Source organism: Antedon mediterranea, chromosome 6, assembly GCF_964355755.1.
Source record: "Antedon mediterranea chromosome 6, ecAntMedi1.1, whole genome shotgun sequence".
Classification (NCBI taxonomy): Eukaryota; Metazoa; Echinodermata; class Crinoidea; order Comatulida; family Antedonidae; genus Antedon; species Antedon mediterranea.
This window is the reverse complement of record NC_092675.1, coordinates 8631312-8657714: the sequence shown is the minus strand read 5'-3', so window position 1 is coordinate 8657714 and position 26403 is coordinate 8631312. Positions and strand designations below refer to the sequence as shown.

General features: G+C 36.7%; 66 non-coding genes across 66 annotated transcripts; all 66 read right to left on the bottom strand.

Annotated features, from left to right (window-relative positions):
- Nucleotides 1-50: 50 nt before the first annotated feature.
- On the bottom strand, nucleotides 51-169 carry LOC140053446 (5S ribosomal RNA). The gene has a single exon (XR_011846305.1). It is a non-coding gene; the product is annotated as a 5S ribosomal RNA (ribosomal RNA).
- Nucleotides 170-286: 117 nt separating this feature from the next.
- Nucleotides 287-405, bottom strand: LOC140052746 (5S ribosomal RNA). The gene has a single exon (XR_011845663.1). It is a non-coding gene; the product is annotated as a 5S ribosomal RNA (ribosomal RNA).
- A 117-nt stretch (nucleotides 406-522) lies between these two features.
- On the bottom strand, nucleotides 523-641 carry LOC140052760 (5S ribosomal RNA). The gene has a single exon (XR_011845677.1). It is a non-coding gene; the product is annotated as a 5S ribosomal RNA (ribosomal RNA).
- Nucleotides 642-1339: 698 nt separating this feature from the next.
- LOC140053434 (5S ribosomal RNA) lies at nucleotides 1340-1458 on the bottom strand. Its single transcript, XR_011846293.1, has one exon. It is a non-coding gene; the product is annotated as a 5S ribosomal RNA (ribosomal RNA).
- A 117-nt stretch (nucleotides 1459-1575) lies between these two features.
- Nucleotides 1576-1694, bottom strand: LOC140053428 (5S ribosomal RNA). The gene has a single exon (XR_011846287.1). It is a non-coding gene; the product is annotated as a 5S ribosomal RNA (ribosomal RNA).
- A 271-nt stretch (nucleotides 1695-1965) lies between these two features.
- Nucleotides 1966-2084, bottom strand: LOC140053421 (5S ribosomal RNA). The gene has a single exon (XR_011846281.1). It is a non-coding gene; the product is annotated as a 5S ribosomal RNA (ribosomal RNA).
- Nucleotides 2085-2201: 117 nt separating this feature from the next.
- On the bottom strand, nucleotides 2202-2320 carry LOC140053377 (5S ribosomal RNA). The gene has a single exon (XR_011846238.1). It is a non-coding gene; the product is annotated as a 5S ribosomal RNA (ribosomal RNA).
- Nucleotides 2321-2437: 117 nt separating this feature from the next.
- Nucleotides 2438-2556, bottom strand: LOC140053410 (5S ribosomal RNA). Its single transcript, XR_011846270.1, has one exon. It is a non-coding gene; the product is annotated as a 5S ribosomal RNA (ribosomal RNA).
- A 117-nt stretch (nucleotides 2557-2673) lies between these two features.
- On the bottom strand, nucleotides 2674-2792 carry LOC140052758 (5S ribosomal RNA). Its single transcript, XR_011845675.1, has one exon. It is a non-coding gene; the product is annotated as a 5S ribosomal RNA (ribosomal RNA).
- A 698-nt stretch (nucleotides 2793-3490) lies between these two features.
- LOC140053398 (5S ribosomal RNA) lies at nucleotides 3491-3609 on the bottom strand. Its single transcript, XR_011846259.1, has one exon. It is a non-coding gene; the product is annotated as a 5S ribosomal RNA (ribosomal RNA).
- A 117-nt stretch (nucleotides 3610-3726) lies between these two features.
- LOC140052741 (5S ribosomal RNA) lies at nucleotides 3727-3845 on the bottom strand. Its single transcript, XR_011845659.1, has one exon. It is a non-coding gene; the product is annotated as a 5S ribosomal RNA (ribosomal RNA).
- Nucleotides 3846-3962: 117 nt separating this feature from the next.
- On the bottom strand, nucleotides 3963-4081 carry LOC140053375 (5S ribosomal RNA). The gene has a single exon (XR_011846236.1). It is a non-coding gene; the product is annotated as a 5S ribosomal RNA (ribosomal RNA).
- Nucleotides 4082-4352: 271 nt separating this feature from the next.
- LOC140053432 (5S ribosomal RNA) lies at nucleotides 4353-4471 on the bottom strand. The gene has a single exon (XR_011846291.1). It is a non-coding gene; the product is annotated as a 5S ribosomal RNA (ribosomal RNA).
- A 117-nt stretch (nucleotides 4472-4588) lies between these two features.
- LOC140053374 (5S ribosomal RNA) lies at nucleotides 4589-4707 on the bottom strand. Its single transcript, XR_011846235.1, has one exon. It is a non-coding gene; the product is annotated as a 5S ribosomal RNA (ribosomal RNA).
- Nucleotides 4708-4978: 271 nt separating this feature from the next.
- Nucleotides 4979-5097, bottom strand: LOC140053387 (5S ribosomal RNA). Its single transcript, XR_011846248.1, has one exon. It is a non-coding gene; the product is annotated as a 5S ribosomal RNA (ribosomal RNA).
- Nucleotides 5098-5214: 117 nt separating this feature from the next.
- LOC140052744 (5S ribosomal RNA) lies at nucleotides 5215-5333 on the bottom strand. Its single transcript, XR_011845662.1, has one exon. It is a non-coding gene; the product is annotated as a 5S ribosomal RNA (ribosomal RNA).
- Nucleotides 5334-5450: 117 nt separating this feature from the next.
- LOC140052757 (5S ribosomal RNA) lies at nucleotides 5451-5569 on the bottom strand. Its single transcript, XR_011845674.1, has one exon. It is a non-coding gene; the product is annotated as a 5S ribosomal RNA (ribosomal RNA).
- Nucleotides 5570-6272: 703 nt separating this feature from the next.
- LOC140053376 (5S ribosomal RNA) lies at nucleotides 6273-6391 on the bottom strand. The gene has a single exon (XR_011846237.1). It is a non-coding gene; the product is annotated as a 5S ribosomal RNA (ribosomal RNA).
- Nucleotides 6392-6508: 117 nt separating this feature from the next.
- LOC140053312 (5S ribosomal RNA) lies at nucleotides 6509-6627 on the bottom strand. The gene has a single exon (XR_011846173.1). It is a non-coding gene; the product is annotated as a 5S ribosomal RNA (ribosomal RNA).
- A 271-nt stretch (nucleotides 6628-6898) lies between these two features.
- LOC140053365 (5S ribosomal RNA) lies at nucleotides 6899-7017 on the bottom strand. Its single transcript, XR_011846226.1, has one exon. It is a non-coding gene; the product is annotated as a 5S ribosomal RNA (ribosomal RNA).
- A 117-nt stretch (nucleotides 7018-7134) lies between these two features.
- Nucleotides 7135-7253, bottom strand: LOC140053373 (5S ribosomal RNA). The gene has a single exon (XR_011846234.1). It is a non-coding gene; the product is annotated as a 5S ribosomal RNA (ribosomal RNA).
- A 117-nt stretch (nucleotides 7254-7370) lies between these two features.
- Nucleotides 7371-7489, bottom strand: LOC140052756 (5S ribosomal RNA). Its single transcript, XR_011845673.1, has one exon. It is a non-coding gene; the product is annotated as a 5S ribosomal RNA (ribosomal RNA).
- A 698-nt stretch (nucleotides 7490-8187) lies between these two features.
- On the bottom strand, nucleotides 8188-8306 carry LOC140053354 (5S ribosomal RNA). The gene has a single exon (XR_011846215.1). It is a non-coding gene; the product is annotated as a 5S ribosomal RNA (ribosomal RNA).
- Nucleotides 8307-8423: 117 nt separating this feature from the next.
- LOC140053372 (5S ribosomal RNA) lies at nucleotides 8424-8542 on the bottom strand. The gene has a single exon (XR_011846233.1). It is a non-coding gene; the product is annotated as a 5S ribosomal RNA (ribosomal RNA).
- A 271-nt stretch (nucleotides 8543-8813) lies between these two features.
- On the bottom strand, nucleotides 8814-8932 carry LOC140053342 (5S ribosomal RNA). Its single transcript, XR_011846203.1, has one exon. It is a non-coding gene; the product is annotated as a 5S ribosomal RNA (ribosomal RNA).
- Nucleotides 8933-9049: 117 nt separating this feature from the next.
- LOC140053371 (5S ribosomal RNA) lies at nucleotides 9050-9168 on the bottom strand. Its single transcript, XR_011846232.1, has one exon. It is a non-coding gene; the product is annotated as a 5S ribosomal RNA (ribosomal RNA).
- A 271-nt stretch (nucleotides 9169-9439) lies between these two features.
- On the bottom strand, nucleotides 9440-9558 carry LOC140053370 (5S ribosomal RNA). The gene has a single exon (XR_011846231.1). It is a non-coding gene; the product is annotated as a 5S ribosomal RNA (ribosomal RNA).
- A 117-nt stretch (nucleotides 9559-9675) lies between these two features.
- Nucleotides 9676-9794, bottom strand: LOC140053599 (5S ribosomal RNA). The gene has a single exon (XR_011846453.1). It is a non-coding gene; the product is annotated as a 5S ribosomal RNA (ribosomal RNA).
- Nucleotides 9795-10064: 270 nt separating this feature from the next.
- Nucleotides 10065-10183, bottom strand: LOC140052817 (5S ribosomal RNA). Its single transcript, XR_011845731.1, has one exon. It is a non-coding gene; the product is annotated as a 5S ribosomal RNA (ribosomal RNA).
- Nucleotides 10184-10301: 118 nt separating this feature from the next.
- On the bottom strand, nucleotides 10302-10420 carry LOC140053331 (5S ribosomal RNA). The gene has a single exon (XR_011846192.1). It is a non-coding gene; the product is annotated as a 5S ribosomal RNA (ribosomal RNA).
- Nucleotides 10421-11166: 746 nt separating this feature from the next.
- On the bottom strand, nucleotides 11167-11285 carry LOC140053318 (5S ribosomal RNA). The gene has a single exon (XR_011846180.1). It is a non-coding gene; the product is annotated as a 5S ribosomal RNA (ribosomal RNA).
- A 118-nt stretch (nucleotides 11286-11403) lies between these two features.
- On the bottom strand, nucleotides 11404-11522 carry LOC140052959 (5S ribosomal RNA). Its single transcript, XR_011845869.1, has one exon. It is a non-coding gene; the product is annotated as a 5S ribosomal RNA (ribosomal RNA).
- A 117-nt stretch (nucleotides 11523-11639) lies between these two features.
- Nucleotides 11640-11758, bottom strand: LOC140052841 (5S ribosomal RNA). Its single transcript, XR_011845756.1, has one exon. It is a non-coding gene; the product is annotated as a 5S ribosomal RNA (ribosomal RNA).
- Nucleotides 11759-12456: 698 nt separating this feature from the next.
- LOC140053575 (5S ribosomal RNA) lies at nucleotides 12457-12575 on the bottom strand. Its single transcript, XR_011846431.1, has one exon. It is a non-coding gene; the product is annotated as a 5S ribosomal RNA (ribosomal RNA).
- Nucleotides 12576-12692: 117 nt separating this feature from the next.
- LOC140053579 (5S ribosomal RNA) lies at nucleotides 12693-12811 on the bottom strand. The gene has a single exon (XR_011846434.1). It is a non-coding gene; the product is annotated as a 5S ribosomal RNA (ribosomal RNA).
- Nucleotides 12812-13081: 270 nt separating this feature from the next.
- On the bottom strand, nucleotides 13082-13200 carry LOC140053306 (5S ribosomal RNA). Its single transcript, XR_011846166.1, has one exon. It is a non-coding gene; the product is annotated as a 5S ribosomal RNA (ribosomal RNA).
- Nucleotides 13201-13316: 116 nt separating this feature from the next.
- LOC140052958 (5S ribosomal RNA) lies at nucleotides 13317-13435 on the bottom strand. Its single transcript, XR_011845868.1, has one exon. It is a non-coding gene; the product is annotated as a 5S ribosomal RNA (ribosomal RNA).
- A 118-nt stretch (nucleotides 13436-13553) lies between these two features.
- On the bottom strand, nucleotides 13554-13672 carry LOC140053036 (5S ribosomal RNA). The gene has a single exon (XR_011845941.1). It is a non-coding gene; the product is annotated as a 5S ribosomal RNA (ribosomal RNA).
- Nucleotides 13673-14370: 698 nt separating this feature from the next.
- Nucleotides 14371-14489, bottom strand: LOC140053295 (5S ribosomal RNA). Its single transcript, XR_011846153.1, has one exon. It is a non-coding gene; the product is annotated as a 5S ribosomal RNA (ribosomal RNA).
- A 117-nt stretch (nucleotides 14490-14606) lies between these two features.
- Nucleotides 14607-14725, bottom strand: LOC140053128 (5S ribosomal RNA). Its single transcript, XR_011845990.1, has one exon. It is a non-coding gene; the product is annotated as a 5S ribosomal RNA (ribosomal RNA).
- Nucleotides 14726-14995: 270 nt separating this feature from the next.
- LOC140053283 (5S ribosomal RNA) lies at nucleotides 14996-15114 on the bottom strand. The gene has a single exon (XR_011846141.1). It is a non-coding gene; the product is annotated as a 5S ribosomal RNA (ribosomal RNA).
- Nucleotides 15115-15231: 117 nt separating this feature from the next.
- On the bottom strand, nucleotides 15232-15350 carry LOC140053369 (5S ribosomal RNA). Its single transcript, XR_011846230.1, has one exon. It is a non-coding gene; the product is annotated as a 5S ribosomal RNA (ribosomal RNA).
- Nucleotides 15351-15620: 270 nt separating this feature from the next.
- Nucleotides 15621-15739, bottom strand: LOC140052816 (5S ribosomal RNA). The gene has a single exon (XR_011845730.1). It is a non-coding gene; the product is annotated as a 5S ribosomal RNA (ribosomal RNA).
- A 118-nt stretch (nucleotides 15740-15857) lies between these two features.
- On the bottom strand, nucleotides 15858-15976 carry LOC140053270 (5S ribosomal RNA). The gene has a single exon (XR_011846129.1). It is a non-coding gene; the product is annotated as a 5S ribosomal RNA (ribosomal RNA).
- A 746-nt stretch (nucleotides 15977-16722) lies between these two features.
- LOC140053258 (5S ribosomal RNA) lies at nucleotides 16723-16841 on the bottom strand. Its single transcript, XR_011846117.1, has one exon. It is a non-coding gene; the product is annotated as a 5S ribosomal RNA (ribosomal RNA).
- A 118-nt stretch (nucleotides 16842-16959) lies between these two features.
- On the bottom strand, nucleotides 16960-17078 carry LOC140052957 (5S ribosomal RNA). The gene has a single exon (XR_011845867.1). It is a non-coding gene; the product is annotated as a 5S ribosomal RNA (ribosomal RNA).
- Nucleotides 17079-17196: 118 nt separating this feature from the next.
- On the bottom strand, nucleotides 17197-17315 carry LOC140052839 (5S ribosomal RNA). Its single transcript, XR_011845754.1, has one exon. It is a non-coding gene; the product is annotated as a 5S ribosomal RNA (ribosomal RNA).
- Nucleotides 17316-18013: 698 nt separating this feature from the next.
- On the bottom strand, nucleotides 18014-18132 carry LOC140053246 (5S ribosomal RNA). Its single transcript, XR_011846105.1, has one exon. It is a non-coding gene; the product is annotated as a 5S ribosomal RNA (ribosomal RNA).
- A 117-nt stretch (nucleotides 18133-18249) lies between these two features.
- LOC140053108 (5S ribosomal RNA) lies at nucleotides 18250-18368 on the bottom strand. The gene has a single exon (XR_011845971.1). It is a non-coding gene; the product is annotated as a 5S ribosomal RNA (ribosomal RNA).
- A 270-nt stretch (nucleotides 18369-18638) lies between these two features.
- LOC140053235 (5S ribosomal RNA) lies at nucleotides 18639-18757 on the bottom strand. The gene has a single exon (XR_011846094.1). It is a non-coding gene; the product is annotated as a 5S ribosomal RNA (ribosomal RNA).
- Nucleotides 18758-18874: 117 nt separating this feature from the next.
- Nucleotides 18875-18993, bottom strand: LOC140053368 (5S ribosomal RNA). The gene has a single exon (XR_011846229.1). It is a non-coding gene; the product is annotated as a 5S ribosomal RNA (ribosomal RNA).
- Nucleotides 18994-19263: 270 nt separating this feature from the next.
- LOC140053597 (5S ribosomal RNA) lies at nucleotides 19264-19382 on the bottom strand. The gene has a single exon (XR_011846451.1). It is a non-coding gene; the product is annotated as a 5S ribosomal RNA (ribosomal RNA).
- Nucleotides 19383-19500: 118 nt separating this feature from the next.
- Nucleotides 19501-19619, bottom strand: LOC140053224 (5S ribosomal RNA). Its single transcript, XR_011846083.1, has one exon. It is a non-coding gene; the product is annotated as a 5S ribosomal RNA (ribosomal RNA).
- Nucleotides 19620-20361: 742 nt separating this feature from the next.
- On the bottom strand, nucleotides 20362-20480 carry LOC140053212 (5S ribosomal RNA). The gene has a single exon (XR_011846072.1). It is a non-coding gene; the product is annotated as a 5S ribosomal RNA (ribosomal RNA).
- Nucleotides 20481-20598: 118 nt separating this feature from the next.
- On the bottom strand, nucleotides 20599-20717 carry LOC140052955 (5S ribosomal RNA). Its single transcript, XR_011845865.1, has one exon. It is a non-coding gene; the product is annotated as a 5S ribosomal RNA (ribosomal RNA).
- Nucleotides 20718-20835: 118 nt separating this feature from the next.
- LOC140052838 (5S ribosomal RNA) lies at nucleotides 20836-20954 on the bottom strand. The gene has a single exon (XR_011845753.1). It is a non-coding gene; the product is annotated as a 5S ribosomal RNA (ribosomal RNA).
- Nucleotides 20955-21602: 648 nt separating this feature from the next.
- Nucleotides 21603-21721, bottom strand: LOC140053200 (5S ribosomal RNA). The gene has a single exon (XR_011846060.1). It is a non-coding gene; the product is annotated as a 5S ribosomal RNA (ribosomal RNA).
- A 118-nt stretch (nucleotides 21722-21839) lies between these two features.
- Nucleotides 21840-21958, bottom strand: LOC140052954 (5S ribosomal RNA). Its single transcript, XR_011845864.1, has one exon. It is a non-coding gene; the product is annotated as a 5S ribosomal RNA (ribosomal RNA).
- Nucleotides 21959-22076: 118 nt separating this feature from the next.
- On the bottom strand, nucleotides 22077-22195 carry LOC140052837 (5S ribosomal RNA). The gene has a single exon (XR_011845752.1). It is a non-coding gene; the product is annotated as a 5S ribosomal RNA (ribosomal RNA).
- Nucleotides 22196-22843: 648 nt separating this feature from the next.
- Nucleotides 22844-22962, bottom strand: LOC140053187 (5S ribosomal RNA). Its single transcript, XR_011846047.1, has one exon. It is a non-coding gene; the product is annotated as a 5S ribosomal RNA (ribosomal RNA).
- A 118-nt stretch (nucleotides 22963-23080) lies between these two features.
- Nucleotides 23081-23199, bottom strand: LOC140052953 (5S ribosomal RNA). Its single transcript, XR_011845863.1, has one exon. It is a non-coding gene; the product is annotated as a 5S ribosomal RNA (ribosomal RNA).
- An 865-nt stretch (nucleotides 23200-24064) lies between these two features.
- LOC140053593 (5S ribosomal RNA) lies at nucleotides 24065-24183 on the bottom strand. The gene has a single exon (XR_011846447.1). It is a non-coding gene; the product is annotated as a 5S ribosomal RNA (ribosomal RNA).
- Nucleotides 24184-24300: 117 nt separating this feature from the next.
- LOC140053175 (5S ribosomal RNA) lies at nucleotides 24301-24419 on the bottom strand. The gene has a single exon (XR_011846035.1). It is a non-coding gene; the product is annotated as a 5S ribosomal RNA (ribosomal RNA).
- Nucleotides 24420-24537: 118 nt separating this feature from the next.
- Nucleotides 24538-24656, bottom strand: LOC140052811 (5S ribosomal RNA). The gene has a single exon (XR_011845726.1). It is a non-coding gene; the product is annotated as a 5S ribosomal RNA (ribosomal RNA).
- Nucleotides 24657-24774: 118 nt separating this feature from the next.
- On the bottom strand, nucleotides 24775-24893 carry LOC140053162 (5S ribosomal RNA). Its single transcript, XR_011846023.1, has one exon. It is a non-coding gene; the product is annotated as a 5S ribosomal RNA (ribosomal RNA).
- A 696-nt stretch (nucleotides 24894-25589) lies between these two features.
- LOC140052747 (5S ribosomal RNA) lies at nucleotides 25590-25708 on the bottom strand. Its single transcript, XR_011845664.1, has one exon. It is a non-coding gene; the product is annotated as a 5S ribosomal RNA (ribosomal RNA).
- Nucleotides 25709-26403: the final 695 nt, after the last annotated feature.

Sequence of the window (26403 nt, the reverse complement as noted above, 5' to 3'; positions counted from 1 at the left end):
TGAAAGGTAAAATAAACATTGTTTAGTATAATTTAAAAAAGTTAAATATAGGTCTACGACACCAGGTATTCCCAGGCGGTCTCCCATCCAAGTACTAACCAGGCCCGACGTTGTTTAACTGCGGTGTTCGGACGAGAACCGGTGTTTTCAACGTGGTATGGTTGTAGACATTCGGTTACTTGCGGTTCAAGATTATAACTGAGAAAGATCTTATAGTTACTGTCAAAAAACATAATTGAAAGGTAAAATAAACATTGTTTAGTATAATTTAAAAAAGTTAAACATAGGTCTACGACACCAGGTATTCCAAGGCGGTCTCCCATCCAAGTACTAACCAGGCCCGACGTTGTTTAACTGCGGTGTTCGGACGAGAACCGGTGTTTGCAACGTGGTATGGTTGTAGACATTCGGTTACTTGCGGTTCAAGATTATAACTGAGAAAGATCTTATAGTTACTGTCAAAAAACATAATTGAAAGGTAAAATAAACATTGTTTAGTATAATTTAAAAAAGTTAAACATAGGTCTACGACGCCAGGTATTCCCAGGCGGTCCCCCATCCAAGTACTAACCAGGCCCGACGTTGTTTAACTGCGGTGTTCGGACGAGAACCGGTGTTTTCAACATGGTATGGTTGTAGACGTTCGGTTACTTGCGGTTCAAGTATATATAAATCTTATATTCACTGTCAAAATCTCTATAAACACATATATCCTATAACTTAATAGTACTTGAAAGTTTAATTCAACTTTGATTAGTATAATTTAAAAAGTTATACTGAGGTTCTTAAAAAGATAATATAAAGGAAACAATAACACTGTACAAAGAAGCATAACACAATAGCGGCATGTACAAAAGATTCAGGCCGCTTTGTTGCTAAGAATCAAACGCGCACACAAGTGGACGCCCGCGTAGTACAGTGACGTTTGTACCGTCACCACAGCAGCAACATACAACAACAAACATGTCTTTGAACAACAACTTGTTTAACTTCAGTGATCGGACGAGAACCGTTGTTTTCAATGCAGTTTAGTTGAAAAACTTTCGATTAATTGCGGTTACAGTTTGAATTTATTTACTTATACTATCATCAACAGTATAAACACATTTTTGGAAAATAGAAACACTTAAACGAGACTATATTTTAGGATTATTAAAAAGATAAAAACAGGTGTACGACAACAGATATTCACAGGCTAGGCAACCTGGTACGGTTGTAGACATTCGGTTACTTGCGGTTCAAGGTTATAACTTTGAAAGATCTTATAGTTACTGTCATAAAAATATAATTGAAAGTTAAAATAAACTTTATTTTGTATAATTTAAAAAAGTTAAACATAGGTCTACGACACCAGGTATTCCCAGGCGGTCTCCCATCCAAGTACTAACCAGGCCCGACGTTGTTTAACTGCGGTGTTCGGACGAGAACCGGTGTTTTCAACGTGGTATGGTTGTAGACATTCGGTTACTTGCGGTTCAAGATTATAACTGAGAAAGATCTTATAGTTACTGTCAAAAAACATAATTGAAAGGTAAAATAAACATTGTTTAGTATAATTTAAAAAAGTTAAACATAGGTCTACAACACCAGGTATTCCCAGGCGGTCTCCCATCCAAGTACTAACCAGGCCCGACGTTGTTTAACTGCGGTGTTCGGACGAGAACCGGTGTTTGCAACGTGGTATGGTTGTAGACATTCGGTTACTTGCGGTTCAAGATTATAACTGAGAAAGATCTTATAGTTACTGTCAAAAAACATAATTGAAAGGTAAAATAAACATTGTTTAGTATAATTTAAAAAAGTTAAACAGATATTCACAGGCTAGGCAACCTGGTACGGTTGTAGACATTCGGTTACTTGCGGTTCAAGATTATAACTTAGAAAGATCTTATAGTTACTGTCATAAAAACATAATTGAAAGGTAAAATAAACATTGTTTAGTATAATTTAAAAAAGTTAAATATAGGTCTACGACACCAGGTATTCCCAGGCGGTCTCCCATCCAAGTACTAACCAGGCCCGACGTTGTTTAACTGCGGTGTTCGGACGAGAACCGGTGTTTTCAACGTGGTATGGTTGTAGACATTCGGTTACTTGCGGTTCAAGATTATAACTGAGAAAGATCTTATAGTTACTGTCAAAAAACATAATTGAAAGGTAAAATAAACATTGTTTAGTATAATTTAAAAAAGTTAAACATAGGTCTACGACACCAGGTATTCCCAGGCGGTCTCCCATCCAAGTACTAACCAGGCCCGACGTTGTTTAACTGCGGTGTTCGGACGAGAACCGGTGTTTGCAACGTGGTATGGTTGTAGACATTCGGTTACTTGCGGTTCAAGATTATAACTGAGAAAGATCTTATAGTTACTGTCAAAAAACATAATTGAAAGGTAAAATAAACATTGTTTAGTATAATTTAAAAAAGTTAAATATAGGTCTACGACACCAGGTATTCCCAGGCGGTCTCCCATCCAAGTACTAACCAGGCCCGACGTTGTTTAACTGCGGTGTTCGGACGAGAACCGGTGTTTTCAACGTGGTATGGTTGTAGACATTCGGTTACTTGCGGTTCAAGATTATAACTGAGAAAGATCTTATAGTTACTGTCAAAAAACATAATTGAAAGGTAAAATAAACATTGTTTAGTATAATTTAAAAAAGTTAAACATAGGTCTACGACGCCAGGTATTCCCAGGCGGTCCCCCATCCAAGTACTAACCAGGCCCGACGTTGTTTAACTGCGGTGTTCGGACGAGAACCGGTGTTTTCAACATGGTATGGTTGTAGACGTTCGGTTACTTGCGGTTCAAGTATATATAAATCTTATATTCACTGTCAAAATCTCTATAAACACATATATCCTATAACCTAATAGTACTTGAAAGTTTAATTCAACTTTGATTAGTATAATTTAAAAAGTTATACTGAGGTTCTTAAAAAGATAATATAAAGGAAACAATAACACTGTACAAAGAAGCATAACACAATAGCGGCATGTACAAAAGATTCAGGCCGCTTTGTTGCTAAGAATCAAACGCGCACACAAGTGGACGCCCGCGTAGTACAGTGACGTTTGTACCGTCACCACAGCAGCAACATACAACAACAAACATGTCTTTGAACAACAACTTGTTTAACTTCAGTGATCGGACGAGAACCGTTGTTTTCAATGCAGTTTAGTTGAAAAACTTTCGATTAATTGCGGTTACAGTTTGAATTTATTTACTTATACTATCATCAACAGTATAAACACATTTTTGGAAAATAGAAACACTTAAACGAGACTATATTTTAGGATTATTAAAAAGATAAAAACAGGTGTACGACAACAGATATTCACAGGCTAGGCAACCTGGTACGGTTGTAGACATTCGGTTACTTGCGGTTCAAGGTTATAACTTTGAAAGATCTTATAGTTACTGTCATAAAAATATAATTGAAAGTTAAAATAAACTTTATTTTGTATAATTTAAAAAAGTTAAACATAGGTCTACGACACCAGGTATTCCCAGGCGGTCTCCCATCCAAGTACTAACCAGGCCCGACGTTGTTTAACTGCGGTGTTCGGACGAGAACCGGTGTTTTCAACGTGGTATGGTTGTAGACATTCGGTTACTTGCGGTTCAAGATTATAACTGAGAAAGATCTTATAGTTACTGTCAAAAAACCTAATTGAAAGGTAAAATAAACATTGTTTAGTATAATTTAAAAAAGTTAAACATAGGTCTACAACACCAGGTATTCCCAGGCGGTCTCCCATCCAAGTACTAACCAGGCCCGACGTTGTTTAACTGCGGTGTTCGGACGAGAACCGGTGTTTTCAACGTGGTATGGTTGTAGACATTCGGTTACTTGCGGTTCAAGATTATAACTGAGAAAGATCTTATAGTTACTGTCAAAAAACATAATTGAAAGGTAAAATAAACATTGTTTAGTATAATTTAAAAAAGTTAAACATAGGTCTACGACACCAGGTATTCCCAGGCGGTCTCCCATCCAAGTACTAACCAGGCCCGACGTTGTTTAACTGCGGTGTTCGGACGAGAACCGGTGTTTGCAACGTGGTATGGTTGTAGACATTCGGTTACTTGCGGTTCAAGATTATAACTGAGAAAGATCTTATAGTTACTGTCAAAAAACATAATTGAAAGGTAAAATAAACATTGTTTAGTATAATTTAAAAAAGTTAAACAGATATTCACAGGCTAGGCAACCTGGTACGGTTGTAGACATTCGGTTACTTGCGGTTCAAGATTATAACTTAGAAAGATCTTATAGTTACTGTCATAAAAACATAATTGAAAGGTAAAATAAACATTGTTTAGTATAATTTAAAAAAGTTAAATATAGGTCTACGACACCAGGTATTCCCAGGCGGTCTCCCATCCAAGTACTAACCAGGCCCGACGTTGTTTAACTGCGGTGTTCGGAGGAGAACCGGTGTTTTCAACGTGGTATGGTTGTAGACATTCGGTTACTTGCGGTTCAAGATTATAACTGAGAAAGATCTTATAGTTACTGTCAAAAAACATAATTGAAAGGTAAAATAAACATTGTTTAGTATAATTTAAAAAAGTTAAACATAGGTCTACGACACCAGGTATTCCCAGGCGGTCTCCCATCCAAGTACTAACCAGGCCCGACGTTGTTTAACTGCGGTGTTCGGACGAGAACCGGTGTTTGCAACGTGGTATGGTTGTAGACATTCGGTTACTTGCGGTTCAAGATTATAACTGAGAAAGATCTTATAGTTACTGTCAAAAAACATAATTGAAAGGTAAAATAAACATTGTTTAGTATAATTTAAAAAAGTTAAACAGATATTCACAGGCTAGGCAACCTGGTACGGTTGTAGACATTCGGTTACTTGCGGTTCAAGATTATAACTTAGAAAGATCTTATAGTTACTGTCATAAAAACATAATTGAAAGGTAAAATAAACATTGTTTAGTATAATTTAAAAAAGTTAAATATAGGTCTACGACACCAGGTATTCCCAGGCGGTCTCCCATCCAAGTACTAACCAGGCCCGACGTTGTTTAACTGCGGTGTTCGGACGAGAACCGGTGTTTTCAACGTGGTATGGTTGTAGACATTCGGTTACTTGCGGTTCAAGATTATAACTGAGAAAGATCTTATAGTTACTGTCAAAAAACATAATTGAAAGGTAAAATAAACATTGTTTAGTATAATTTAAAAAAGTTAAACATAGGTCTACGACACCAGGTATTCCAAGGCGGTCTCCCATCCAAGTACTAACCAGGCCCGACGTTGTTTAACTGCGGTGTTCGGACGAGAACCGGTGTTTGCAACGTGGTATGGTTGTAGACATTCGGTTACTTGCGGTTCAAGATTATAACTGAGAAAGATCTTATAGTTACTGTCAAAAAACATAATTGAAAGGTAAAATAAACATTGTTTAGTATAATTTAAAAAAGTTAAACATAGGTCTACGACGCCAGGTATTCCCAGGCGGTCCCCCATCCAAGTACTAACCAGGCCCGACGTTGTTTAACTGCGGTGTTCGGACGAGAACCGGTGTTTTCAACATGGTATGGTTGTAGACGTTCGGTTACTTGCGGTTCAAGTATATATAAATCTTATATTCACTGTCAAAATCTCTATAAACACATATATCCTATAACCTAATAGTACTTGAAAGTTTAATTCAACTTTGATTAGTATAATTTAAAAAGTTATACTGAGGTTCTTAAAAAGATAATACTGTATAAAGGAAACAATAACACTGTACAAAGAAGCATAACACAATAGCGGCATGTACAAAAGATTCAGGCCGCTTTGTTGCTAAGAATCAAACGCGCACACAAGTGGACGCCCGCGTAGTACAGTGACGTTTGTACCGTCACCACAGCAGCAACATACAACAACAAACATGTCTTTGAACAACAACTTGTTTAACTTCAGTGATCGGACGAGAACCGTTGTTTTCAATGCAGTTTAGTTGAAAAACTTTCGATTAATTGCGGTTACAGTTTGAATTTATTTACTTATACTATCATCAACAGTATAAACACATTTTTGGAAAATAGAAACACTTAAACGAGACTATATTTTAGGATTATTAAAAAGATAAAAACAGGTGTACGACAACAGATATTCACAGGCTAGGCAACCTGGTACGGTTGTAGACATTCGGTTACTTGCGGTTCAAGGTTATAACTTTGAAAGATCTTATAGTTACTGTCATAAAAATATAATTGAAAGTTAAAATAAACTTTATTTTGTATAATTTAAAAAAGTTAAACATAGGTCTACGACACCAGGTATTCCCAGGCGGTCTCCCATCCAAGTACTAACCAGGCCCGACGTTGTTTAACTGCGGTGTTCGGACGAGAACCGGTGTTTTCAACGTGGTATGGTTGTAGACATTCGGTTACTTGCGGTTCAAGATTATAACTGAGAAAGATCTTATAGTTACTGTCAAAAAACATAATTGAAAGGTAAAATAAACATTGTTTAGTATAATTTAAAAAAGTTAAACATAGGTCTACAACACCAGGTATTCCCAGGCGGTCTCCCATCCAAGTACTAACCAGGCCCGACGTTGTTTAACTGCGGTGTTCGGACGAGAACCGGTGTTTGCAACGTGGTATGGTTGTAGACATTCGGTTACTTGCGGTTCAAGATTATAACTGAGAAAGATCTTATAGTTACTGTCAAAAAACATAATTGAAAGGTAAAATAAACATTGTTTAGTATAATTTAAAAAAGTTAAACAGATATTCACAGGCTAGGCAACCTGGTACGGTTGTAGACATTCGGTTACTTGCGGTTCAAGATTATAACTTAGAAAGATCTTATAGTTACTGTCATAAAAACATAATTGAAAGGTAAAATAAACATTGTTTAGTATAATTTAAAAAAGTTAAATATAGGTCTACGACACCAGGTATTCCCAGGCGGTCTCCCATCCAAGTACTAACCAGGCCCGACGTTGTTTAACTGCGGTGTTCGGACGAGAACCGGTGTTTTCAACGTGGTATGGTTGTAGACATTCGGTTACTTGCGGTTCAAGATTATAACTGAGAAAGATCTTATAGTTACTGTCAAAAAACATAATTGAAAGGTAAAATAAACATTGTTTAGTATAATTTAAAAAAGTTAAACATAGGTCTACGACACCAGGTATTCCCAGGCGGTCTCCCATCCAAGTACTAACCAGGCCCGACGTTGTTTAACTGCGGTGTTCGGACGAGAACCGGTGTTTGCAACGTGGTATGGTTGTAGACATTCGGTTACTTGCGGTTCAAGATTATAACTGAGAAAGATCTTATAGTTACTGTCAAAAAACATAATTGAAAGGTAAAATAAACATTGTTTAGTATAATTTAAAAAAGTTAAACATAGGTCTACGACGCCAGGTATTCCCAGGCGGTCCCCCATCCAAGTACTAACCAGGCCCGACGTTGTTTAACTGCGGTGTTCGGACGAGAACCGGTGTTTTCAACATGGTATGGTTGTAGACGTTCGGTTACTTGCGGTTCAAGTATATATAAATCTTATATTCACTGTCAAAATCTCTATAAACACATATATCCTATAACCTAATAGTACTTGAAAGTTTAATTCAACTTTGATTAGTATAATTTAAAAAGTTATACTGAGGTTCTTAAAAAGATAATATAAAGGAAACAATAACACTGTACAAAGAAGCATAACACAATAGCGGCATGTACAAAAGATTCAGGCCGCTTTGTTGCTAAGAATCAAACGCGCACACAAGTGGACGCCCGCGTAGTACAGTGACGTTTGTACCGTCACCACAGCAGCAACATACAACAACAAACATGTCTTTGAACAACAACTTGTTTAACTTCAGTGATCGGACGAGAACCGTTGTTTTCAATGCAGTTTAGTTGAAAAACTTTCGATTAATTGCGGTTACAGTTTGAATTTATTTACTTATACTATCATCAACAGTATAAACACATTTTTGGAAAATAGAAACACTTAAACGAGACTATATTTTAGGATTATTAAAAAGATAAAAACAGGTGTACGACAACAGATATTCACAGGCTAGGCAACCTGGTACGGTTGTAGACATTCGGTTACTTGCGGTACAAGGTTATAACTTTGAAAGATCTTATAGTTACTGTCATAAAAATATAATTGAAAGTTAAAATAAACTTTATTTTGTATAATTTAAAAAAGTTAAACATAGGTCTACGACACCAGGTATTCCCAGGCGGTCTCCCATCCAAGTACTAACCAGGCCCGACGTTGTTTAACTGCGGTGTTCGGACGAGAACCGGTGTTTTCAACGTGGTATGGTTGTAGACATTCGGTTACTTGCGGTTCAAGATTATAACTGAGAAAGATCTTATAGTTACTGCCAAAAAACATAATTGAAAGGTAAAATAAACATTGTTTAGTATAATTTAAAAAAGTTAAACATAGGTCTACGACACCAGGTATTCCCAGGCGGTCTCCCATCCAAGTACTAACCAGGCCCGACGTTGTTTAACTGCGGTGTTCGGACGAGAACCGGTGTTTGCAACGTGGTATGGTTGTAGACATTCGGTTACTTGCGGTTCAAGATTATAACTGAGAAAGATCTTATAGTTACTGTCAAAAAACATAATTGAAAGGTAAAATAAACATTGTTTAGTATAATTTAAAAAAGTTAAACAGATATTCACAGGCTAGGCAACCTGGTACGGTTGTAGACATTCGGTTACTTGCGGTTCAAGATTATAACTTAGAAAGATCTTATAGTTACTGTCATAAAAACATAATTGAAAGGTAAAATAAACATTGTTTAGTATAATTTAAAAAAGTTAAATATAGGTCTACGACACCAGGTATTCCCAGGCGGTCTCCCATCCAAGTACTAACCAGGCCCGACGTTGTTTAACTGCGGTGTTCGGACGAGAACCGGTGTTTTCAACGTGGTATGGTTGTAGACATTCGGTTACTTGCGGTTCAAGATTATAACTGAGAAAGATCTTATAGTTACTGTCAAAAAACATAATTGAAAGGTAAAATAAACATTGTTTAGTATAATTTAAAAAAGTTAAACATAGGTCTACGACACCAGGTATTCCCAGGCGGTCTCCCATCCAAGTACTAACCAGGCCCGACGTTGTTTAACTGCGGTGTTCGGACGAGAACCGGTGTTTGCAACGTGGTATGGTTGTAGACATTCGGTTACTTGCGGTTCAAGATTATAACTGAGAAAGATCTTATAGTTACTGTCAAAAAACATAATTGAAAGGTAAAATAAACATTGTTTAGTATAATTTAAAAAAGTTAAACAGATATTCACAGGCTAGGCAACCTGGTACGGTTGTAGACATTCGGTTACTTGCGGTTCAAGATTATAACTTAGAAAGATCTTATAGTTACTGTCATAAAAACATAATTGAAAGGTAAAATAAACATTGTTTAGTATAATTTAAAAAAGTTAAATATAGGTCTACGACACCAGGTATTCCCAGGCGGTCTCCCATCCAAGTACTAACCAGGCCCGACGTTGTTTAACTGCGGTGTTCGGACGAGAACCGGTGTTTGCAACGTGGTATGGTTGTAGACATTCGGTTACTTGCGGTTCAAGATTATAACTGAGAAAGATCTTATAGTTACTGTCAAAAAACATAATTGAAAGGTAAAATAAACATTGTTTAGTATAATTTAAAAAAGTTAAACATAGGTCTACGACGCCAGGTATTCCCAGGCGGTCCCCCATCCAAGTACTAACCAGGCCCGACGTTGTTTAACTGCGGTGTTCGGACGAGAACCGGTGTTTGCAACGTGGTATGGTTGTAGACATTCGGTTACTTGCGGTTCAAGATTATAACTGAGAAAGATCTTATAGTTACTGTCAAAAAACATAATTGAAAGGTAAAATAAACATTGTTTAGTATAATTTAAAAAAGTTAAACAGATATTCACAGGCTAGGCAACCTGGTACGGTTGTAGACATTCGGTTACTTGCGGTTCAAGATTATAACTTAGAAAGATCTTATAGTTACTGTAAAAAAACATAATTGAAAGGTAAAATAAACATTGTTTAGTATAATTTAAAAAAGTTAAACATAGGTCTACGACACCAGGTATTCCCAGGCGGTCTCCCATCCAAGTACTAACCAGGCCCGACGTTGTTTAACTGCGGTGTTCGGAGGAGAACCGGTGTTTTTAACGTGGTATGGTTGTAGACGTTCGGTTACTTGCGGTTCAAGATTATAACTTAGAAAGATCTTATAGTTACTGTCATAAAAATATAATTGAAAGGTAAAATAAACTTTGTTTAGTATAATTTAAAAAAGTTCAACATAGGTCTACGACACCAGGTATTCCCAGGCGGTCTCCCATCCAAGTACTAACCAGGCCCGACGTTGTTTAACTGCGGTGTTCGGACGAGAACCGGTGTTTTCAACGTGGTATGGTTGTAGACGTTCGGTTACTTGCGGTTCAAGTATATATAAATCTTATATTCACTGTCAAAATCTCTATAAACATATATATCCTATAACCTAATAGTTTTGTTCATTTATTATAGAACATTTTCTAGGATTGAAATTAGCAGCTGCTGAAACCATGACGTTGGTATTTACACCCACTTCTGTTGAAGAAACACATACTTGAAAGGTAAATTCAAATTTGTTTAGTATAATTTAAAAAGTTATACTGAGGTTCTTAAAAAGATAATATAAAGGAAACAATAACACTGTACAAAGAAGCATAACACAATAGCGGCATGTACAAAAGATTCAGACCGCTTTGTTGCTAAGAATCAAACGCGCACACAAGTGGACGCCCGCGTAGTACAGTGACGTTTGTACCGTCACCACAGCAGCAACATACAACAACAAACATGTCTTTGAACAACAACTTGTTTAACTTCAGTGATCGGACGAGAACCGTTGTTTTCAATGCAGTTTAGTTTAAAAACTTTCGATTAATTGCGGTTACAGTTTGAATTTATTTACTTATACTATCATCAACAGTATAAACACATTTTTGGAAAATCGAAACACTTAAACGAGACTATATTTTAGGATTATTAAAAAGATAAAAACAGGTGTACGACAACAGATATTCACAGGCTAGGCAACCTGCAATCTTATAGTTACTGTCAAAAAACATAATTGAAAGGTAAAATAAACATTGTTTAGTATAATTTAAAAAAAGTTAAACATAGGTCTACGACACCAGGTATTCCCAGGCGGTCTCCCATCCAAGTACTAACCAGGCCCGACGTTGTTTAACTGCGGTGTTCGGACGAGAACCGGTGTTTTCAACGTGGTATGGTTGTAGACGTTCGGTTACTTGCGGTTCAAGATTATAACTTAGAAAGATCTTATAGTTACTGTCATAAAAACATAATTGAAAGGTAAAATAAACTTTGTTTAGTATAATTTAAAAAAGTTAAACATAGGTCTACGACACCAGGTATTCCCAGGCGTTCTTCCATCCAAGTACTAACCAGGCCCGACGTTGTTTAACTGCGGTGTTCGGACGAGAACCGGTGTTTTCAACGTGGTATGGTTGTAGACGTTCGGTTACTTGCGGTTCAAGATTATAACTTAGAAAGATCTTATAGTTACTGTCAAAAAACATAATTGAAAGGTAAAATAAACATTGTTTAGTATAATTTAAAAAAGTTAAACATAGGTCTACGACACCAGGTATTCCCAGGCGGTCCCCCATCCAAGTACTAACCAGGCCCGACGTTGTTTAACTGCGGTGTTCGGACGAGAACCGTTGTTTTCAACATGGTATGGTTGTAGACGTTCGGTTACTTGCGGTTCAAGTATATATAAATCTTATATTCACTGTCAAAATCTCTATAAACACATATATCCTATAACCTAATAGTACTTGAAAGTTTAATTCAACTTTGATTAGTATAATTTAAAAAGTTATACTGAGGTTCTTAAAAAGATAATATAAAGGAAACAATAACACTGTACAAAGAAGCATAACACAATAGCGGCATGTACAAAAGATTCAGGCCGCTTTGTTGCTAAGAATCAAACGCGCACACAAGTGGACGCCCGCGTAGTACAGTGACGTTTGTACCGTCACAACAGCAGCAACATACAACAACAAACATGTCTTTGAACAACAACTTGTTTAACTTCAGTGATCGGACGAGAACCGTTGTTTTCAATGCAGTTTAGTTGAAAAACTTTCGATTAATTGCGGTTACAGTTTGAATTTATTTACTTATACTATCATCAACAGTATAAACACATTTTTGGAAAATAGAAACACTTAAACGAGACTATATTTTAGGATTATTAAAAAGATAAAAACAGGTGTACGACAACAGATATTCACAGGCTAGGCAACCTGGTACGGTTGTAGACATTCGGTTACTTGCGGTTCAAGGTTATAACTTTGAAAGATCTTATAGTTACTGTCATAAAAATATAATTGAAAGTTAAAATAAACTTTATTTTGTATAATTTAAAAAAGTTAAACATAGGTATACGACACCAGGTATTCCCAGGCGGTCTCCCATCCAAGTACTAACCAGGCCCGACGTTGTTTAACTGCGGTGTTCGGACGAGAACCGGTGTTTTCAACGTGGTATGGTTGTAGACATTCGGTTACTTGCGGTTCAAGATTATAACTGAGAAAGATCTTATAGTTACTGTCAAAAAACATAATTGAAAGGTAAAATAAACATTGTTTAGTATAATTTAAAAAAGTTAAACATAGGTCTACGACACCAGGTATTCCCAGGCGGTCTCCCATCCAAGTACTAACCAGGCCCGACGTTGTTTAACTGCGGTGTTCGGACGAGAACCAGTGTTTACAACGTGGTATGGTTGTAGACATTCGGTTACTTGCGGTTCAAGATTATAACTGAGAAAGATCTTATAGTTACTGTCAAAAAACATAATTGAAAGGTAAAATAAACATTGTTTAGTATAATTTAAAAAAGTTAAACAGATATTCACAGGCTAGGCAACCTGGTACGGTTGTAGACATTCGGTTACTTGCGGTTCAAGATTATAACTTAGAAAGATCTTATAGTTACTGTAAAAAAACATAATTGAAAGGTAAAATAAACATTGTTTAGTATAATTTAAAAAAGTTAAACATAGGTCTACGACACCAGGTATTCCCAGGCGGTCTCCCATCCAAGTACTAACCAGGCCCGACGTTGTTTAACTGCGGTGTTCGGACGAGAACCGGTGTTTTCAACGTGGTATGGTTGTAGACATTCGGTTACTTGCGGTCAAGATTATAACTGAGAAAGATCTTATAGTTACTGTCAAAAAACATAATTGAAAGGTAAAATAAACATTGTTTAGTATAATTTAAAAAAGTTAAACATAGGTCTACGACACCAGGTATTCCCAGGCGTTCTTCCATCCAAGTACTAACCAGGCCCGACGTTGTTTAACTGCGGTGTTCGGACGAGAACCGGTGTTTTCAACGTGGTATGGTTGTAGACGTTCGGTTACTTGCGGTTCAAGATTATAACTTAGAAAGATCTTATAGTTACTGTCATAAAAACAAAATTGAAAGGTAAAATAAACATTGTTTATTATAATATAAAAAAGTTAAACATAGGTCTATGACGCCAGGTATTCCCAGGCGGTCCCCCATCCAAGTACTAACCAGGCCCGACGTTGTTTAACTGCGGTGTTCGGACGAGAACCGTTGTTTTCAACATGGTATGGTTGTAGACGTTCGGTTACTTGCGGTTCAAGTATATATAAATCTTATATTCACTGTCAAAATCTCTATAAACACATATATCCTATAACCTAATAGTACTTGAAAGTTTAATTCAACTTTGATTAGTATAATTTAAAAAGTTATACTGAGGTTCTTAAAAAGATAATATAAAGGAAACAATAACACTGTACAAAGAAGCATAACACAATAGCGGCATGTACAAAAGATTCAGGCCGCTTTGTTGCTAAGAATGAAACGCGCACACAAGTGGACGCCCGCGTAGTACAGTGACGTTTGTACCGTCACCACAGCAGCAACATACAACAACAAACATGTCTTTGAACAACAACTTGTTTAACTTCAGTGATCGGACGAGAACCGTTGTTTTCAATGCAGTTTAGTTGAAAAACTTTCGATTAATTGCGGTTACAGTTTGAATTTATTTACTTATACTATCATCAACAGTATAAACACATTTTTGGAAAATAGAAACACTTAAACGAGACTATATTTTAGGATTATTAAAAAGATAAAAACAGGTGTACGACAACAGATATTCACAGGCTAGGCAACCTGGTACGGTTGTAGACATTCGGTTACTTGCGGTTCAAGGTTATAACTTTGAAAGATCTTATAGTTACTGTCATAAAAATATAATTGAAAGTTAAAATAAACTTTATTTTGTATAATTTAAAAAAGTTAAACATAGGTCTACGACACCAGGTATTCCCAGGCGGTCTCCCATCCAAGTACTAACCAGGCCCGACGTTGTTTAACTGCGGTGTTCGGACGAGAACCGGTGTTTTCAACGTGGTATGGTTGTAGACATTCGGTTACTTGCGGTTCAAGATTATAACTGAGAAAGATCTTATAGTTACTGTCAAAAAACATAATTGAAAGGTAAAATAAACATTGTTTAGTATAATTTAAAAAAGTTAAACATAGGTCTACGACACCAGGTATTCCCAGGCGGTCTCCCATCCAAGTACTAACCAGGCCCGACGTTGTTTAACTGCGGTGTTCGGACGGGAACCGGTGTTTGCAACGTGGTATGGTTGTAGACATTCGGTTACTTGCGGTTCAAGATTATAACTGAGAAAGATCTTATAGTTACTGTCAAAAAACATAATTGAAAGGTAAAATAAACATTGTTTAGTATAATTTAAAAAAGTTAAACAGATATTCACAGGCTAGGCAACCTGGTACGGTTGTAGACATTCGGTTACTTGCGGTTCAAGATTATAACTTAGAAAGATCTTATAGTTACTGTAAAAAAACATAATTGAAAGGTAAAATAAACATTGTTTAGTATAATTTAAAAAAGTTAAACATAGGTCTACGACACCAGGTATTCCCAGGCGGTCTCCCATCCAAGTACTAACCAGGCCCGACGTTGTTTAACTGCGGTGTTCGGACGAGAACCGGTGTTTTCAACGTGGTATGGTTGTAGACATTCGGTTACTTGCGGTTCAAGATTATAACTGAGAAAGATCTTATAGTTACTGTCAAAAAACATAATTGAAAGGTAAAATAAACATTGTTTAGTATAATTTAAAAAAGTTAAACATAGGTCTACGACACCAGGTATTCCCAGGCGGTCTCCCATCCAAGTACTAACCAGGCCCGACGTTGTTTAACTGCGGTGTTCGGACGAGAACCGGTGTTTGCAACGTGGTATGGTTGTAGACATTCGGTTACTTGCGGTTCAAGATTATAACTGAGAAAGATCTTATAGTTACTGTCAAAAAACATAATTGAAAGGTAAAATAAACATTGTTTAGTATAATTTAAAAAAGTTAAACAGATATTCACAGGCTAGGCAACCTGGTACGGTTGTAGACATTCGGTTACTTGCGGTTCAAGATTATAACTTAGAAAGATCTTATAGTTACTGTAAAAAAACATAATTGAAAGGTAAAATAAACATTGTTTAGTATAATTTAAAAAAGTTAAACATAGGTCTACGACACCAGGTATTCCCAGGCGGTCTCCCATCCAAGTACTAACCAGGCCCGACGTTGTTTAACTGCGGTGTTCGGAGGAGAACCGGTGTTTTTAACGTGGTATGGTTGTAGACGTTCGGTTACTTGCGGTTCAAGATTATAACTTAGAAAGATCTTATAGTTACTGTCATAAAAATATAATTGAAAGGTAAAATAAACTTTGTTTAGTATAATTTAAAAAAGTTCAACATAGGTCTACGACACCAGGTATTCCCAGGCGGTCTCCCATCCAAGTACTAACCAGGCCCGACGTTGTTTAACTGCGGTGTTCGGACGAGAACCGGTGTTTTCAACGTGGTATGGTTGTAGACGTTCGGTTACTTGCGGTTCAAGTATATATAAATCTTATATTCACTGTCAAAATCTCTATAAACATATATATCCTATAACCTAATAGTTTTGTTCATTTATTATAGAACATTTTCTAGGATTGAAATTAGCAGCTGCTGAAACCATGACGTTGGTATTTACACCCACTTCTGTTGAAGAAACACATACTTGAAAGGTAAATTCAAATTTGTTTAGTATAATTTAAAAAGTTATACTGAGGTTCTTAAAAAGATAATATAAAGGAAACAATAACACTGTACAAAGAAGCATAACACAATAGCGGCATGTACAAAAGATTCAGACCGCTTTGTTGCTAAGAATCAAACGCGCACACAAGTGGACGCCCGCGTAGTACAGTGACGTTTGTACCGTCACCACAGCAGCAACATACAACAACAAACATGTCTTTGAACAACAACTTGTTTAACTTCAGTGATCGGACGAGAACCGTTGTTTTCAATGCAGTTTAGTTTAAAAACTTTCGATTAATTGCGGTTACAGTTTGAATTTATTTACTTATACTATCATCAACAGTATAAACACATTTTTGGAAAATCGAAACACTTAAACGAGACTATATTTTAGGATTATTAAAAAGATAAAAACAGGTGTACGACAACAGATATTCACAGGCTAGGCAACCTGCAATCTTATAGTTACTGTCAAAAAACATAATTGAAAGGTAAAATAAACATTGTTTAGTATAATTTAAAAAAAGTTAAACATAGGTCTACGACACCAGGTATTCCCAGGCGGTCTCCCATCCAAGTACTAACCAGGCCCGACGTTGTTTAACTGCGGTGTTCGGACGAGAACCGGTGTTTTCAACGTGGTATGGTTGTAGACGTTCGGTTACTTGCGGTTCAAGATTATAACTTAGAAAGATCTTATAGTTACTGTCATAAAAACATAATTGAAAGGTAAAATAAACTTTGTTTAGTATAATTTAAAAAAGTTAAACATAGGTCTACGACACCAGGTATTCCCAGGCGTTCTTCCATCCAAGTACTAACCAGGCCCGACGTTGTTTAACTGCGGTGTTCGGACGAGAACCGGTGTTTTCAACGTGGTATGGTTGTAGACGTTCGGTTACTTGCGGTTCAAGATTATAACTTAGAAAGATCTTATAGTTACTGTCATAAAAACAAAATTGAAAGGTAAAATAAACATTGTTTAGTATAATTTAAAAAAGTTAAACATAGGTCTACGACACCAGGTATTCCCAGGCGGTCCCCCATCCAAGTACTAACCAGGCCCGACGTTGTTTAACTGCGGTGTTCGGACGAGAACCGTTGTTTTCAACATGGTATGGTTGTAGACGTTCGGTTACTTGCGGTTCAAGTATATATAAATCTTATATTCACTGTCAAAATCTCTATAAACACATATATCCTATAACCTAATAGTACTTGAAAGTTTAATTCAACTTTGATTAGTATAATTTAAAAAGTTATACTGAGGTTCTTAAAAAGATAATATAAAGGAAACAATAACACTGTACAAAGAAGCATAACACAATAGCGGCATGTACAAAAGATTCAGGCCGCTTTGTTGCTAAGAATCAAACGCGCACACAAGTGGACGCCCGCGTAGTACAGTGACGTTTGTACCGTCACCACAGCAGCAACATACAACAACAAACATGTCTTTGAACAACAACTTGTTTAACTTCAGTGATCGGACGAGAACCGTTGTTTTCAATGCAGTTTAGTTGAAAAACTTTCGATTAATTGCGGTTACAGTTTGAATTTATTTACTTATACTATCATCAACAGTATAAACACATTTTTGGAAAATAGAAACACTTAAACGAGACTATATTTTAGGATTATTAAAAAGATAAAAACAGGTGTACGACAACAGATATTCACAGGCTAGGCAACCTGGTACGGTTGTAGACATTCGGTTACTTGCGGTTCAAGGTTATAACTTTGAAAGATCTTATAGTTACTGTCAAAAAAATATAATTTTAAGTTAAAATAAACTTTATTTTGTATAATTTAAAAAAGTTAAACATAGGTCTACGACACCAGGTATTCCCAGGCGGTCTCCCATCCAAGTACTAACCAGGCCCGACGTTGTTTAACTGCGGTGTTCGGACGAGAACCGGTGTTTTCAACGTGGTATGGTTGTAGACATTCGGTTACTTGCGGTTCAAGATTATAACTGAGAAAGATCTTATAGTTACTGTCAAAAAACATAATTGAAAGGTAAAATAAACATTGTTTAGTATAATTTAAAAAAGTTAAACATAGGTCTACGACACCAGGTATTCCCAGGCGGTCTCCCATCCAAGTACTAACCAGGCCCGACGTTGTTTAACTGCGGTGTTCGGACGGGAACCGGTGTTTGCAACGTGGTATGGTTGTAGACATTCGGTTACTTGCGGTTCAAGATTATAACTGAGAAAGATCTTATAGTTACTGTCAAAAAACATAATTGAAAGGTAAAATAAACATTGTTTAGTATAATTTAAAAAAGTTAAACAGATATTCACAGGCTAGGCAACCTGGTACGGTTGTAGACATTCGGTTACTTGCGGTTCAAGATTATAACTTAGAAAGATCTTATAGTTACTGTAAAAAAACATAATTGAAAGGTAAAATAAACATTGTTTAGTATAATTTAAAAAAGTTAAACATAGGTCTACGACACCAGGTATTCCCAGGCGGTCTCCCATCCAAGTACTAACCAGGCCCGACGTTGTTTAACTGCGGTGTTCGGACGAGAACCGGTGTTTTCAACGTGGTATGGTTGTAGACATTCGGTTACTTGCGGTTCAAGATTATAACTGAGAAAGATCTTATAGTTACTGTCAAAAAACATAATTGAAAGGTAAAATAAACATTGTTTAGTATAATTTAAAAAAGTTAAACATAGGTCTACGACACCAGGTATTCCCAGGCGGTCTCCCATCCAAGTACTAACCAGGCCCGACGTTGTTTAACTGCGGTGTTCGGACGAGAACCGGTGTTTGCAACGTGGTATGGTTGTAGACATTCGGTTACTTGCGGTTCAAGATTATAACTGAGAAAGATCTTATAGTTACTGTCAAAAAACATAATTGAAAGGTAAAATAAACATTGTTTAGTATAATTTAAAAAAGTTAAACAGATACTCACAGGCTAGGCAACCTGGTACGGTTGTAGACATTCGGTTACTTGCGGTTCAAGATTATAACTTAGAAAGATCTTATAGTTACTGTAAAAAAACATAATTGAAAGGTAAAATAAACATTGTTTAGTATAATTTAAAAAAGTTAAACATAGGTCTACGACACCAGGTATTCCCAGGCGGTCTCCCATCCAAGTACTAACCAGGCCCGACGTTGTTTAACTGCGGTGTTCGGAGGAGAACCGGTGTTTTCAACGGGGTATGGTTGTAGACGTTCGGTTACTTGCGGTTCAAGATTATAACTTAGAAAGATCTTATAGTTACTGTCATAAAAATATAATTGAAAGGTAAAATAAACTTTGTTTAGTATAATTTAAAAAAGTTCAACATAGGTCTACGACACCAGGTATTCCCAGGCGGTCTCCCATCCAAGTACTAACCAGGCCCGACGTTGTTTAACTGCGGTGTTCGGACGAGAACCGGTGTTTTCAACGTGGTATGGTTGTAGACGTTCGGTTACTTGCGGTTCAAGTATATATAAATCTTATATTCACTGTCAAAATCTCTATAAACATATATATCCTATAACCTAATAGTTTTGTTCATTTATTATAGAACATTTTCTAGGATTGAAATTAGCAGCTGCTGAAACCATGACGTTGGTATTTACACCCACTTCTGTTGAAGAAACACATACTTGAAAGGTAAATTCAAATTTGTTTAGTATAATTTAAAAAGTTATACTGAGGTTCTTAAAAAGATAATATAAAGGAAACAATAACACTGTACAAAGAAGCATAACACAATAGCGGCATGTACAAAAGATTCAGGCCGCTTTGTTGCTAAGAATCAAACGCGCACACAAGTGGACGCCCGCGCCCGGTACGTTTGTACCGTCACCACAGCAGCAACATACAACAACAAACATGTCTTTGAACAACAACTTGTTTAACTTCAGTGATCGGACGAGAACCGTTGTTTTCAATGCAGTTTAGTTTAAAAACTTTCGATTAATTGCGGTTACAGTTTGAATTTATTTACTTATACTATCATCAACAGTATAAACACATTTTTGGAAAATCGAAACACTTAAACGAGACTATATTTTAGGATTATTAAAAAGATAAAAACAGGTGTACGACAACAGATATTCACAGGCTAGGCAACCTGCAATCTTATAGTTACTGTCAAAAAACATAATTGAAAGGTAAAATAAACATTGTTTAGTATAATTTAAAAAAAGTTAAACATAGGTCTACGACACCAGGTATTCCCAGGCGGTCTCCCATCCAAGTACTAACCAGGCCCGACGTTGTTTAACTGCGGTGTTCGGACGAGAACCGGTGTTTTCAACGTGGTATGGTTGTAGACGTTCGGTTACTTGCGGTTCAAGATTATAACTTAGAAAGATCTTATAGTTACTGTCATAAAAACATAATTGAAAGGTAAAATAAACTTTGTTTAGTATAATTTAAAAAAGTTAAACATAGGTCTACGACACCAGGTATTCCCAGGCGTTCTTCCATCCAAGTACTAACCAGGCCCGACGTTGTTTAACTGCGGTGTTCGGACGAGAACCGGTGTTTTCAACGTGGTATGGTTGTAGACGTTCGGTTACTTGCGGTTCAAGATTATAACTTAGAAAGATCTTATAGTTACTGTCATAAAAACAAAATTGAAAGGTAAAATAAACATTGTTTAGTATAATTTAAAAAAGTTAAACATAGGTCTACGACACCAGGTATTCCCAGGCGGTCCCCCATCCAAGTACTAACCAGGCCCGACGTTGTTTAACTGCGGTGTTCGGACGAGAACCGTTGTTTTCAACATGGTATGGTTGTAGACGTTCGGTTACTTGCGGTTCAAGTATATATAAATCTTATATTCACTGTCAAAATCTCTATAAACACATATATCCTATAACCTAATAGTACTTGAAAGTTTAATTCAACTTTGATTAGTATAATTTAAAAAGTTATACTGAGGTTCTTAAAAAGATAATATAAAGGAAACAATAACACTGTACAAAGAAGCATAACACAATAGCGGCATGTACAAAAGATTCAGGCCGCTTTGTTGCTAAGAATCAAACGCGCACACAAGTGGACGCCCGCGTAGTACATTGACGTTTGTACCGTCACCACAGCAGCAACATACAACAACAAACATGTCTTTGAACAACAACTTGTTTAACTTCAGTGATCGGACGAGAACCGTTGTTTTCAATGCAGTTTAGTTTAAAAACTTTCGATTAATTGCGGTTACAGTTTGAATTTATTTACTTATACTATCATCAACAGTATAAACACATTTTTGGAAAATCGAAACACTTAAACGAGACTATATTTTAGGATTATTAAAAAGATAAAAACAGGTGTACGACAACAGATATTCACAGGCTAGGCAACCTGCAATCTTATAGTTACTGTCAAAAAACATAATTGAAAGGTAAAATAAACATTGTTTAGTATAATTTAAAAAAAGTTAAACATAGGTCTACGACACCAGGTATTCCCAGGCGGTCTCCCATCCAAGTACTAACCAGGCCCGACGTTGTTTAACTGCGGTGTTCGGACGAGAACCGGTGTTTTCAACGTGGTATGGTTGTAGACGTTCGGTTACTTGCGGTTCAAGATTATAACTTAGAAAGATCTTATAGTTACTGTCATAAAAACATAATTGAAAGGTAAAATAAACTTTGTTTAGTATAATTTAAAAAAGTTAAACATAGGTCTACGACACCAGGTATTCCCAGGCGTTCTTCCATCCAAGTACTAACCAGGCCCGACGTTGTTTAACTGCGGTGTTCGGACGAGAACCGGTGTTTTCAACGTGGTATGGTTGTAGACGTTCGGTTACTTGCGGTTCAAGATTATAACTTAGAAAGATCTTATAGTTACTGTCATAAAAACAAAATTGAAAGGTAAAATAAACATTGTTTAGTATAATTTAAAAAAGTTAAACATAGGTCTACGACACCAGGTATTCCCAGGCGGTCCCCCATCCAAGTACTAACCAGGCCCGACGTTGTTTAACTGCGGTGTTCGGACGAGAACCGTTGTTTTCAACATGGTATGGTTGTAGACGTTCGGTTACTTGCGGTTCAAGTATATATAAATCTTATATTCACTGTCAAAATCTCTATAAACACATATATCCTATAACCTAATAGTACTTGAAAGTTTAATTCAACTTTGATTAGTATAATTTAAAAAGTTATACTGAGGTTCTTAAAAAGATAATATAAAGGAAACAATAACACTGTACAAAGAAGCATAACACAATAGCGGCATGTACAAAAGATTCAGGCCGCTTTGTTGCTAAGAATCAAACGCGCACACAAGTGGACGCCCGCGTAGTACAGTGACGTTTGTACCGTCACCACAGCAGCAACATACAACAACAAACATGTCTTTGAACAACAACTTGTTTAACTTCAGTGATCGGACGAGAACCGTTGTTTTCAATGCAGTTTAGTTTAAAAACTTTCGATTAATTGCGGTTACAGTTTGAATTTATTTACTTATACTATCATCAACAGTATAAACACATTTTTGGAAAATCGAAACACTTAAACGAGACTATATTTTAGGATTATTAAAAAGATAAAAACAGGTGTACGACAACAGATATTCACAGGCTAGGCAACCTGCAATCTTATAGTTACTGTCAAAAAACATAATTGAAAGGTAAAATAAACATTGTTTAGTATAATTTAAAAAAAGTTAAACATAGGTCTACGACACCAGGTATTCCCAGGCGGTCTCCCATCCAAGTACTAACCAGGCCCGACGTTGTTTAACTGCGGTGTTCGGACGAGAACCGGTGTTTTCAACGTGGTATGGTTGTAGACGTTCGGTTACTTGCGGTTCAAGATTATAACTTAGAAAGATCTTATAGTTACTGTCATAAAAACATAATTGAAAGGTAAAATAAACTTTGTTTAGTATAATTTAAAAAAGTTAAACATAGGTCTACGACACCAGGTATTCCCAGGCGTTCTTCCATCCAAGTACTAACCAGGCCCGACGTTGTTTAACTGCGGTGTTCGGACGAGAACCGGTGTTTTCAACGTGGTATGGTTGTAGACGTTCGGTTACTTGCGGTTCAAGATTATAACTTAGAAAGATCTTATAGTTACTGTCAAAAAACATTAATTGAAAGGTAAAATAAACTTTGTTTAGTATAGGTCTACGACACCAGGTATTCCCAGGCGGTCTCCCATCCAAGTACTAACCAGGGGCGGATTGCTATAAAACAGTCTTAACTAATGGTCTTAACTCCCCGATTAAAGCCGGCTTTATCTGATAGACGGTCTTACTAAAGCCACCCCTGTTAGACCATTGCTATAAAACAGTCTTATAAGACCGCGTAAAGTAACAAATTGAGGGCGTACTTTGCGCGTAAAATACCAAATAAAGTAATGTTCGTCACGCTTGTTCAATTCACAATCATAACAGTACGTACATTTCTCCGCAAGAAAATCTATTCTAGGGCTATATAAGAATAAAATCATCGTTATTATTTGATTTAACACTTAAAACTCGTTCTATTGGTTGTCTTTGACGAGAAATAATACGTAAAAGCAACAAAAAGAGAGGTTTAAGACTGTTTTAAGACTCCTTCGAGTAGGCTTTAATTTTAAAGACCGTTTACAGGTTAGACCGCGGTATAGCAATGGTCTATAATGTTAGACTACTTGCTACGTCACGAATTATAGCCGGCTAAGCGCGAAGACCGGTTATAGACCCCTTATAGCAATCCGCCACAGGCCCGACGTTGTTTAACTGCGGTGTTCGAACGAGAACCGGTGTTTTCAACGTGGTGTGGTTGTAGACATTCGGTTACTTGCGGTTCAAGATTATAACTTCGAAAGATCTTATAGTTACTGTCAAAAAACATAATTGAAAGGTAAAATAAACATTGTTTAGTATAATTTAAAAAAGTTAAACATAGGTCTACGACACCAGGTATTCCCAGGCGGTCTCCCATCCAAGTACTAACCAGGCCCGACGGTGTTTAACTGCGGTGTTCGGACGAGAACCGGTGTTTTCAACGTGGTATGGTTGTAGACGTTCGGTTACTTGCGGTTCAAGATTATAACTTAGAAAGATCTTATAGTTACTGTCAAAAAACATAATTGAAAGGTAAAATAAACATTGTTTAGTATAATTTAAAAAAGTTAAACATAGGTCTACGACACCAGGTATTCCCAGGCGGTCTCCCATCCAAGTACTAACCAGGCCCGACGTTGTTTAACTGCGGTGTTCGGACGAGAACCGGTGTTTTCAACGTGGTATGGTTGTAGACGTTCGGTTACTTGCGGTTCAAGATTATAACTTAGAAAGATCTTATAGTTACTGTCATAAAAACATAATTGAAAGGTAAAATAAACTTTGTTTAGTATAATTTAAAAAAGTTAAACATAGGTCTACGACACCAGGTATTCCAAGGCGGTCTTCCATCCAAGTACTAACCAGGCCCGACGTTGTTTAACTGCGGTGTTCGGACGAGAACCGGTGTTTTCAACGTGGTATGGTTGTAGACGTTCGGTTACTTGCGGTTCAAGATTATAACTTAGAAAGATCTTATAGTTACTGTCATAAAAACATAATTGAAAGGTAAAATAAACATTGTTTAGTATAATTTAAAAAAGTTAAACATAGGTCTACGACACCAGGTATTCCCAGGCGGTCTCCCATCCAAGTACTAACCAGGCCCGACGTTGTTTAACTGCGGTGTTCGGACGAGAACCGGTGTTTTCAACGTGGTATGGTTGTAGACATTCGGTTACTTCCGGTTCAAGATTATAACTGAGAAAGATCTTATACCCCTTTCACACCAAAAGCAAAACTCCGGAGACACTCCGGAGACACCCCGGAGTTGACGTCCCGCTGTTTGGTGTGAAAGGTAAAATCAAGCAACTCCGGAGTTTAAAACTGCGGGGTTGAACAGCTGAACATTCTCCGGAGAGCGAACTGCGGGGACACTCCGGTGTTTTGGTGTGAAAGGTACCAACATCAAACTCCGGAGTGTTTCGGGTCAAAAGGTTATCCTCGCAATCAATTATTTATTTAGTTTTATTTTAAAACACTATAAATATTTGTAAAAAATATATAGCGGGTCTAGAAAATAATAAGTAGTATAAATAAAACATTATATTACTTCTGAGACTTTTGAAAGTAATTATTAAATTTAAAATATTATTAATTAAAATGATTCTAATGATCGTCGCTATGTAAACAAACAAAATAGAGGGCGACATTTACAATTTTATTTTATAAACCCCGGTGTTGCTAGGTTGGTGTGAAAGGGGTATCTCCGGAGTTTCTCGACGTTTTGAATGGTCATAAACCCCGGGGTGTCTCCGGAGACACTCCGGAGTTTTGGTGTGAAAGGGGTATTATAGTTAGTGTCATAAAAACATAATTGAAAGGTAAAATAAACTTTGTTTAGTATAATTTAAAACAGTTAAACATAGGTCTACGACACTAGGTATTCCCAGGCGGTCTCCCATCCAAGTACTAACCAGGCCCGACGTTGTTTAACTGCGGTGTTCGGACGAGAACCGGTGTTTTCAACGTGGTATGGTTGTAGACGTTCGGTTACTTGCGGTTCAAGATTATAACTTAGAAAGATCTTATAGTTACTGTCAAAAAACATAATTGAAAGGTAAAATAAACTTTGTTTAGTATAGGTCTACGACACCAGGTATTCCCAGGTGGTCTCCCATCCAAGTACTAACCAGGGGCGGATTGCTATAAAACAGTCTTAACTAATGGTCTTAACTCCCCGATTAAAGCCGGCTTTATCTGATAGACGGTCTTACTAAAGCCACCCCTGTTAGACCATTGCTATAAAACAGTCTTATAAGACCGCGTAAAGTAACAAATTGAGGGCGTACTTTGCGCGTAAAATACCAAATAAAGTAATGTTCGTCACGCTTGTTCAATTCACAATCATAACAGTACGTACATTTCTACGCAAGAAAATCTATTCTAGGGCTATATAAGAATAAAATCATAGTTATTATTTGATTTAACACTTAAAACTCGTTCTATTGGTTGTCTTTGACGATAAATAATACGTAAAAGCAACAAAAAGAGAGGTTTAAGACTGTTTTAAGACTCCTTCGAGTAGGCTTTAATTTTAAAGACCGTTTACAGGTAAGACCGCGGTATAGCAATGGTCTATAATGTTAGACTACTTGCTACGTCACGAATTATAGCCGGCTAAGCGCTAAGACCCGTTATAGACCCCTTATAGCAATCCGCCACAGGCCCGACGTTGTTTA